Source organism: Coturnix japonica, chromosome 35, assembly GCF_054131305.1.
Source record: "Coturnix japonica strain WE chromosome 35, WE-NBRP24, whole genome shotgun sequence".
Taxonomy (NCBI): domain Eukaryota; kingdom Metazoa; phylum Chordata; class Aves; order Galliformes; family Phasianidae; genus Coturnix; species Coturnix japonica.
The window spans coordinates 3872969-3882217 of record NC_140697.1 but is presented as its reverse complement, the minus strand read 5'-3'; the positions used below and the strand labels follow the sequence as shown (position 1 = coordinate 3882217).

Sequence of the window (9249 nt, the reverse complement as noted above, 5' to 3'; positions counted from 1 at the left end):
TGACACGTGAGCTCCTGCATCCAGGCAGGACATCTGAGACGTCTCCTTCAGCCTGACGTGGCTGCAGTTTCACACTGGTTTTACTAAGGAAGGAGAAGGCACGTGGATGAAACTCTTTTCCTGCTCTTCCTGGCATTAGCTCATAGTACAAGTAAAGCACTGTCAGGTCAAGCCTGGAGGAGTAATGCTTGTCACTGACCTGTTCCTGATCAGGGTGGAGCTGGAGGGTAAAATAACACAAGAAATTGTCATTGAAATTCAATATCTGTGAAATTCAGCTGGCTGCATTCACAGAACCTGGCGTTAAGATCTGTTTTCTGGTTTATTTCTTGAGCCTATTTTCCATAACCCAGTCCTCATTTATGAACCGAAGCTCTACTGAAAACCTTTCGCTGTGTATGCTCATGCTGCAGTGCAGCTCTTGTGACCTTTAACAGCACATTCAAGTTCCTCTGATCACAGGATCCTTAAGGTTGATTAAGACCCTCTAGTCCGACTGCTCACCCATCTCCACCAAGATGCTCACCATCAGCTAGCTAAAAACTCAGCAGAGATGATAGATCAAGCACAACACTGGATTTGGGATGGCTAGAGATTCCTAAGATATTGAAGGATTGCTTGCAGGTGGTGTTGGCTCAGGTATTCACCCTGCATCCCACCTCCCGTTCTGTTTGGTTGAGAATCATGCATTCTGCAATTTCACTTTGTAATTCAAAGCCCCTTTCTTTATCTGTTAAAAAACTGATCTAAAACAAGCCGAGAAGACTCCGTTGGAACTGGTTGATGCAGAACAAAGGCATCCCCAAAGTACAAGTTGCACTGTTTGATGAACATTATTGGATGAGAGTTAAGCTAAGATTTAAAAAGTTCTGGGGCTGTCTCTGAGCATCAAATACAGAGGAAGCCTGCATGATTCCCTGAGAATGGATACCTCCTACTTTGGTGTAGGGTGAAGGGAACACTAGCAGTAACTCCTATCACAAAATGTCGCATGGCTCAGACAAAATGCCATCAAGAGGGCTTAATTAGGAGCACCAAATGGTCACAAGATGGTCTTAGGGCAGGGAAGTAATCTATCTACGTGACATTGATTGATGCTATTAGTTCTAAACAGCTTGACTCTAGAGGGACTGTTCTTCTTTGGTCACCTAGTTTTACAAGAATAGATGACTCCTGTCTATTACAATTTTTAACTCATTATTTGTTCACTGATGCCATAAATGTGCCTGGCATAGCAATTGGCCTTGGTATATTCAGTGACTGAAAGCAACAGTTGTTGCTCTAAGAAATGCAATACTAAGCTAGGTCTGCCTGTAGCTGACAGCCATCAGCTTGCTCCTCAGGCAGGTTCTGTCTGGATGGAATGAAGGGCATGAAATACTGATGTGCTCATCAAACTCTGCTTGTTAGCTTAGAGACAAAGTGTTGAATAGGTTTGTTCATGCATTGCAAACACGTTACTTATCTGCCTTCATTTTAGCTTCAGAAGAACGTGTGCAGAATACAGAATTGATTAAAAGAAATAACAACTGTCTGCATAGAACTTACTCTTTCCTTACACAGGAGAATCAAGCACACGTTTGTATGTGAGTACCTCCAGAGGTGAAACTCAATCACCCAAATGTAATGAGCAGAGACATTACAATCAGTTCTAACTGTATCTTCATGCTGTGCTGAATAAGCCTGAGTCAGGATGTAAACCACTTTCTCTTTTTTTCTTCAGATGAAGCCATTAATGTTGTCAGCAAGCCCAAAACCACTTCAGAAATATCAGTCAGTCCTTCTGAAGACCTGGAGCTGGTGTGTGAGGTGTCAGCTGCAAGCGGAGCTGTCGTATGGAAGAAAGATCAAACAGAGGTGAAGCAGGACCAGAGGACAACCATCATCTCCCAGGGGACGCACCGCAAGCTCATGGTCAAAAATGTGACCCTGAAAGACCAAGGGAGCTACAGCTGTGAAACAAAAGATGACAAAGCAACATTCCAAGTGAAAGTCAGAGGTGAGAAAATGCTTGGAATCCCAGAGATAAAGGAACGCTTCATTTTGTGTGTCTTGCATTTGGAGGATCAACTGACAGCCTCTCTGGTGCAAAACATTTTGGCTATAGGACTTTCTCTGTCATCTAGTATCATAGCAACACTTTTCTACATGTGATTTACATCCAGGAATGAATTACTGCAACAAAGGGGAGTACAGCTGCGAGGCTGCTGGCTAGAAACTCACCTTCAAGATTCATGTAACTGGTAGGAAACATGTTTTGGTTGATATTCTTTGATTATTCCCTAGTCTGGCTGTGGAAATGTCTGTGTGAACGTGTCCTCTTTATTCTGCCATGAAACTGTTTTGAGAAGGATGAAAAGAAATGCTTACAAACGTGCAGCTAAAATGATTATTTGTTTTTAACAATATTTCATCCAGCTCTTCCCCTACAATTACTTTTATCATCAGCTGTCCATGGATGTCCAACTGTGATTTGTACAATGTGCAACACTGCTCTACCAGTTGATATTTCAACAGTACTATTTACACAGACGTCCTTTTCTGCTCCAAATCCACACCAGCCATGGGAGAGGGAGTAGGTGAGCATCTTCCTCCATTAGCTTGATCTAAATCTGACAGCTTCATCCAATCCAGGGCTTCTCCAAGACCTTTGAAAATTCTGTTACTGTTGAGGAGACAGCAGGCTTCTGGGCTTAGGTTAGAATATGGTGCCCTGTTGATGGGTCCTGAGAGTGTCCAAGCCTTACATAGAGAAAACCATCACTGCTCTTAAGATGTTTTGCAAGCAGGTGAAACTTGATTGAAGTGTGGCAGTGATGCTTTCTGAGATCTCTGGCCCCTAGTTTTTCTAGGCTTTTTGTTTGCCTCTTAAGATACAGTGAGCTGCTCTTAATTGTGGCTGTGTCCTTTGCCACGAGCATACCTCTGAGCACACAGTTATTTTGAGCTCCTCTTCTTCCAGTGGCTCGGATGAGCAATTCTGAGAGATATGCAGAATGGGGATGGCTGTGCTGCTGCTTCCTTTTCTGTCTTAGCTGTGGTTTTCCCTTGCAGGGCACAGTTCTCTGCCTGGGCCCAAGTCTGTGTGGGTTTCTCCATCCACAAAGCTGCTCACCGTGCAGGCGGCACAGGCTGAGAGGAGAGGCCAGAGCAGCTCTCCTGTTGCAACACGGAGCAGCAAGATACAAGTGGAGAAAGGGCCTGCAGCTGTACTGAGGAACTTCAACGCAATCATTGATTTTCCATCTGAAAGGTAAAGAAAGAGGAATTCCCTTTCCAGCCCCTACCATCATTGTTCGGATGATTTTTATTGGTTTATTTTTTGTCCATTATATCTTTGAGGATTCAACTAACACACAGTTGCCTTATGGCCTCAGTGGAGCCACACAAGGTGCCTTTCCTTCCTGGTTGGGCAGGCAGTCACAAGATGCAGAAAGCCATGCTGGCGTCTATCCTGTTCTGTGCTGGCTGTACATGGAAATCTTGGGGTTTTCCAGATTTCAGGGCCATGTGCCTGAAACCAATTGTGCTTCTCCTGTAAGCAGAGCTGTTGGTCAGACTTGCTGGCACTAGAAATTAAAGGTGGCAGTGAGCTGAGGCCGAGGAGGTGTTAACGTAAGAGTCAGGGATGCTTTTGAGCTTCCCTTATAACTGTACGGTTCCTCAGAAAGCAGTTACGCCTGCCAGCTCCTTTCCTGTCTGGCTGTGGAGCCTTTGCTCACATGCTCCGAATCTTGCTTGAAATCATTAAGAGGAATGTAGCCAGCAGGACTTGAGGGCTGAGCTGTAGGAATGGAAGCATCCTCTGCTGTTTGAAACAGAGGGTGTTTCTAAGCTGTGTTTCAGCAGAAAGCAGGCATTACCAGGAACAGGCAACAATTGGCAAGGGCTCAGTGCAGCTCTTCCCTCACCCTGCACCACGACTGACAGCATGCTCTGTTTTCTCTCTCCAGACCAAGTTCTCCCAGTAAGAGGGCAGAGTCAGCAGCTGGCAGTTGGCGTTCCTGCTTCTGCCTGGGCAAACCATCCCCTGTGGCCAAACACCAACTGCAGAGCAGTGCCAGGGAGTCCTCTGAAGTAGAAGTCTTGGTCCTGGCAGGTAAGGGTGCAAATCCAGCTTTCAAAACACTGCTTGTCAGCAACACAGGCAGAATTCATGCTTTCAGTGGGCTTGTACCTCCTTCTGGCATTCAAGCCTGTGCCTGACATCTTTGGTTGACTCCTGTCTTTCCCAGATGAGTCTCACAAGCTGCTTGAAACCTGCTTGACAGGCAGCACCAAGCCTTTGCCTCCTTGGACAGTGAAAGTTTGACGCTAAATGCTGTGTATCTACTCTTTCCAGGTGAATCGATCCCTTGCCAATACATGAACCCACCAGCAAGTTGCAATGATGCACGTTGTGCTTCCATCAATGGAGTGCAGTTAGGATGCATGAGTCACTGCAGTTCCAAGGACAGCCTTCCACGTGACAGCAATGATGGAGAGAAGGATGTTTGACCTATTCAGTTTTGGGCGCCTCCCTGCAAGAAAACCTTGCGGTTCTGGAACGTCTTCAGCTACAAAGGTAGTGAGGGGTCTGGAGCACAAACCTTACGAGGAGCTGCTGAGGGAACTAGGATTGTTCAGCTTGGAAAAGAGCAGGCTCAGGGGAGACCTTATAACTCTCTATAACTTCCTGAAGGGAGGTTGTAGTGAGCTGGGGTTTGGCCTCTTCTCTCGTGTGATCAGTTATAGATCTAGAGGGAATGGTTTTAAGCTGTGCCAGGAAAGATTCAGGCTGGACATTAGGAAATATTACTTCCCCTAAAGGGTATTCAGGCATTGGATAGCACTGCCCAGGGAGGTGGTGGAGTCACCGACCATGGGAGTGCTCAAGAAACGTTTGGATGTTGTGTTGAGAGGTATGATTTATCCGGGAAGTATTGGTAATGGTTGGACCAGATGATTTTGTAGGTCTTCTCCAACCTTGATAATTCTGTGATTCTGAGCTGAGAAACTTTTCTTGCTCAAGTCCAGCTTCCAAGCTTAACCACCTACAATGAAGTTGATGTCGTTTTTCTGGTAGCCCTCAAGACAGTGTCCGCATTTACCCAAAATCAGGAGGTAACCAGCTGCAGTGAAGTGAGCAATTTCAGTGCCTATTTCTGATGGTGGCAATGAGTTCAGAGGTCACACTTAATTGACGGTGCCTGTTTCCATTCTGACAAAGGATGTAGTTTCAGCTGACTTCCCGAGGCTGCCATACGTGGTGGTGACGCAGCCTTGGGCTTCTGCGTTTGCATGACTCCCACCTTTCCTTTCTGTGTCTTGCAGGTCAGCTGGTGCTGGAAGCGGCCGGTATCTGAGTAGGAATGAAGGTGAGTGCAGGAGCAGCTGCTGAGGGGAGGAAGGAAGTCCATGCTAATGAGCTCTGTAGCATCTGCGGGTACGGAACACGAGGAGGCAGCAGTGATGCAGGGGGCTCCCCAGCAGGAAGCTGTCTGATCCAAATGCTTGCTGAGAGTTTGGAAGCCCAAGCCCTTATGGTCTCTGTAAGGGTGGCTAGTAAAAAGATGTTAACCAAGATGGTGGTAAATAGTCAAAGATTATTAGCAAAGGAAAACTGACCAATGTTGATGCCTTGACCAGAAAGCTGAGGCAGTCTCAACTGGGGAGCAGTCTCCAAGAGATTCTGCCTTACTGGTGGTCAGCGTTTAAATGAGGTGAGGTCTCAGAAGAGGTGCAGTCGAGGTCCACCCCTTCTGTGAGCACAGCTAGATTACTCTCACCTGTGCTCCCGCAGCTGGCCCAACACTTGCCTCAGCTGATTAATCAGAGGTTCAAGCTGTGATTTCCCATACAGTCTCTAAGCTGAAGGCAGCATCTCCTTGATCTGATGGTGGTGTGCCTGAGTGAGGGAGTGATCCAAGCTGGATGCAAAAGAGTCATCTTAATTTCTCTCCTATTTTACTTCAGATGACACCTATTGGGTGTTGGTTTCTTAAAATTTGGATCTAGGAGGTGGCCTCTCCCTTTGCTTCTGGTGAAAGCACAGATGTGCAGCAGGAGTAGAAGACAAAGAGGTTTTCTTCGTGACAGCAACACCAATTATTTGATTCAAATGTAGAACTGTGATGAAGATGGTGAAGAACAGATACACCTCAAAGACATGCTTGATCACATAAGGAATGAGCATGTGATCCAAGACAGTCAGCGTGGCTTTAGCAGGGGAAGGCCATGCCTAACCAATCTGGTGCTCTTCTATGATGGAGTGACGGCATTTGTGGACAAAAGGAAGGAAACTGATGTCATTGACCTGGACTTGAGCAAGATCTTTGACATTGCCCTCCACCACATCCTTATCTCTAAACTGGAGGGATGTGGATTTGACAGGTGGACCACCTGGTGGATAAGGGATTGGTTGAAAGGCCACAGACAGAGGGTGGTGATTCATGGTTCTGTGTCCAGGTGGAGGCCAATAACAAGTGGTGTCATCCAGGAGTCTGTCTTGGGACCAGTGCTTTTTTACATGGTTATCAGTGACACCAATGATGCAATGGAGTGCACCCTCTGCTGTTTGCTGAGTGGTGCGGCTGATGCAGTGGAAGGAAGGGATGCCATTCAGAGGGAGCTCAACCGAGAGGTTGGCCTAGGTGAATCTAATGAGGTTCAAGACAGCAAAGTGCAAGGTTTTGCACTTGGGCTGGAGGAATCCCAGGCATTTCTACAGCCTGGGAGGAGCAGTCCTTAAGAGAAGCCCCACAGAGAAGGACCTGGGGGTCCTGGTGGATGAAAAACAGAACGTGAGCCATCAGCGTGCTCTTGCAGCTCAGAGAGCAAATGGTCCCCTGGGCTCCATCAGAAGAGGGGATGGCCAGCAGGGACAGGGAGGCGATTGATCTTCATGATCCTTGAGGTCCCTTCCAGCCCGGGCCATTCTATGATTCTGTGATTACACTCGCTGTCAGAAATAACGGCAGCTGTACAGAAGCTTGTTTTTTCTTTCTTTTTCTGGCTTTGAAGGAGAAGGGGTGGAGCAAGGGGAGACCCACTGGTCATTTGTTACCTCAAGAGCAGGATGGATTTTACATTCACTGTGAAAAACCTGGGCTAGTAGCATGGGCATGTTTCAGGCTGGACTCTTCTTTTGCTGCTTGGTTTCCTTTTGGCTACAGGGAGACAGCTGTCTAAAGGTGTGTTTTCAGACCCACTCTCCAAAACCATGTTTCATTGTTGCAGGTGGTTCAGTGAGCTCTTGCAGTGCAGATGCTGTAGTTTGCTGTAGAATCTGAATGGTTTCTGTTCCTAGGGGAGGACTGGGAGGAGGTAGTGAGAAGAGAATTCAATGCCTAAGGGGAGGGGAGATCGGGGATTGGTGGGAGAGGGAGCCAATAGGAGGGAGAGAGGAGTTGGGCGCAGGGTGATGGTAACACCCCTTTGTGATGTCATAATGCCCCTTTGTGATGTCATAATGCTTCTTTGTGATGTCATAATGCCCTTTGTGATGTCATAATGCTCCTTTCTGACATCACGATGCCCCTTTCTGACGTCACGATGCCCCTTTGTGATGTCATAATGCCTCTTTGTGACGTCATAATGATCCTTTGTGACGTCACAATGCCCCTTTGTGATGTCATAATGCCCTTTGTGACGTCATAATGCTTATTTGTGATGTCATAATGCCCCTTTTTGACATTATAGTGCCCCTTTGTGACATCATAATGCTTATTTGTGACGTCATAATGCCCATTTGTGACATCATATCACCCCTTTGTGATGTCATACTGCCCCATATGAAGTCCAGGCAGAATCAAAACTTATGGACCTGCACGAGGATCACTTTCAAGACAGTGGCTCTGTTGCTTCAAGCTTATTTGCTTCGTCCTGCCGCCACTCTATTACCAAGTATCAGCAACCTCTTGCATGATTCAACTTGCAAACGTTTGACACTAACCCTTGTGTTTCTGTGCCTTCCTAGATAATTCGAGCCCTTGTCAACCCCAAAGATCCAAACCAAGTAGTGATGTGCAGTGTGTTTCCATCAATGGAGAGTTCTTATTAAGCACAAATCGCTGCAATTCGGATGACAGCCTTCCACATGGTAACAGTGATGGACACAAGGGGCTCATCCACGTTCATGCTCTCATATCTCCTGGCTCTGCTGAAGCTCCTGACCTGAGCCTGCCAGACACAGCAGTCACCTGCCTGGATTGTGACCCAGCGCCTTTGCAGTGCTGCCCATCCCAAGCACAGCCCGAGTGCCCCAGAAGCAGCACCACCATGCAGGAGCAGGGCAGCATCAGTGAGGTGAAGCTGAGCATCTTAGATGGGGACTTAGAGTCAGGCTGCCAGTCCCAGGCACCAGGCAGCAGCACCAGCTCTGAGCCACTCTCATCTTGACAAGAGGAGTCCTATCTTCACCCTTGACCTCTCAAGCCCTCCTGTCTTTTATTGAATAAAGTCACTCTCATGCTCAATCATCGCCTTGGCTGCATTCCGAGTCTTCATTCACAGGGTTTGGGATGAATGCAACAAACAGCAAGGCAGCTCAGCTTGCAATGCTATGGCTGTGGGGTTCGTGCAGGCAGAGCTCTGGGTTCCCATTTTGCATGGCTTTGGGATGTCAGCAGCAAGATCTCTACCATTTTGTATGGCAGCAAATAATCTCTAGCATCCAGGTTGCTGCTCATGATAATCCCAGTCTTCCTGGCTGTCGCTTTGTGATACCTTTCAAAGCCTTTTGATACTCTTTGATGCCTTGGCTGCTCCCTAACACCTCTGTCCTCCTGCCATGTTGACTCATGTCTCCCACTTTGAAGCTGGCTTTGCAGATCATCTCCAGCCCTGTCATCATCACGCTGCAGCAGGAGGTGCTCACCTGGCCCAGTGTCTGGCAGTGCTGCTTGTTCTGCAGATGAGCAGCTGCCTCCTCATCTCTTCAGCTACAGTAGTTTTTCTCAGGGCAGTTAGATGCAGTCATGCTCCTCTGGATTTGGTGTGTTAAATCCATGCTGCATGGCAGCAGTCAGTGCAATACAAAGGTGTTCTGTGTGCCACAGCATTTCTCCAGGGGCTGCCAAAGGTAGAAGCACAACACAGCACCATCCTTCTGACAGTAATGTCTGTGAGTGTTAGACATGTGAGCACTGCATCATCCCCAGCGTGTCAGTGCTTTTCCACACCAACCTGACTCTCACACTCTGCACTGAATGTAACTCTGCTCTTGTGGAGACAAATGCTTTCTGTCACATCCTCCATCCCTGCAACCAT

At 47.3% G+C, this 9249-nt stretch overlaps 1 long non-coding RNA gene across 1 annotated transcript; it reads left to right on the top strand.

Moving 5' to 3' along the window:
* The first annotated feature begins 4345 nt into the window (after positions 1 to 4345).
* On the top strand, positions 4346 to 8074 carry LOC146755225 (uncharacterized). Its single transcript, XR_014938342.1, has 3 exons — positions 4346 to 4564; positions 5314 to 5357; positions 7958 to 8074. It is a non-coding gene; the product is annotated as an uncharacterized LOC146755225 (long non-coding RNA).
* The last annotated feature ends 1175 nt before the right edge of the window (positions 8075 to 9249 follow it).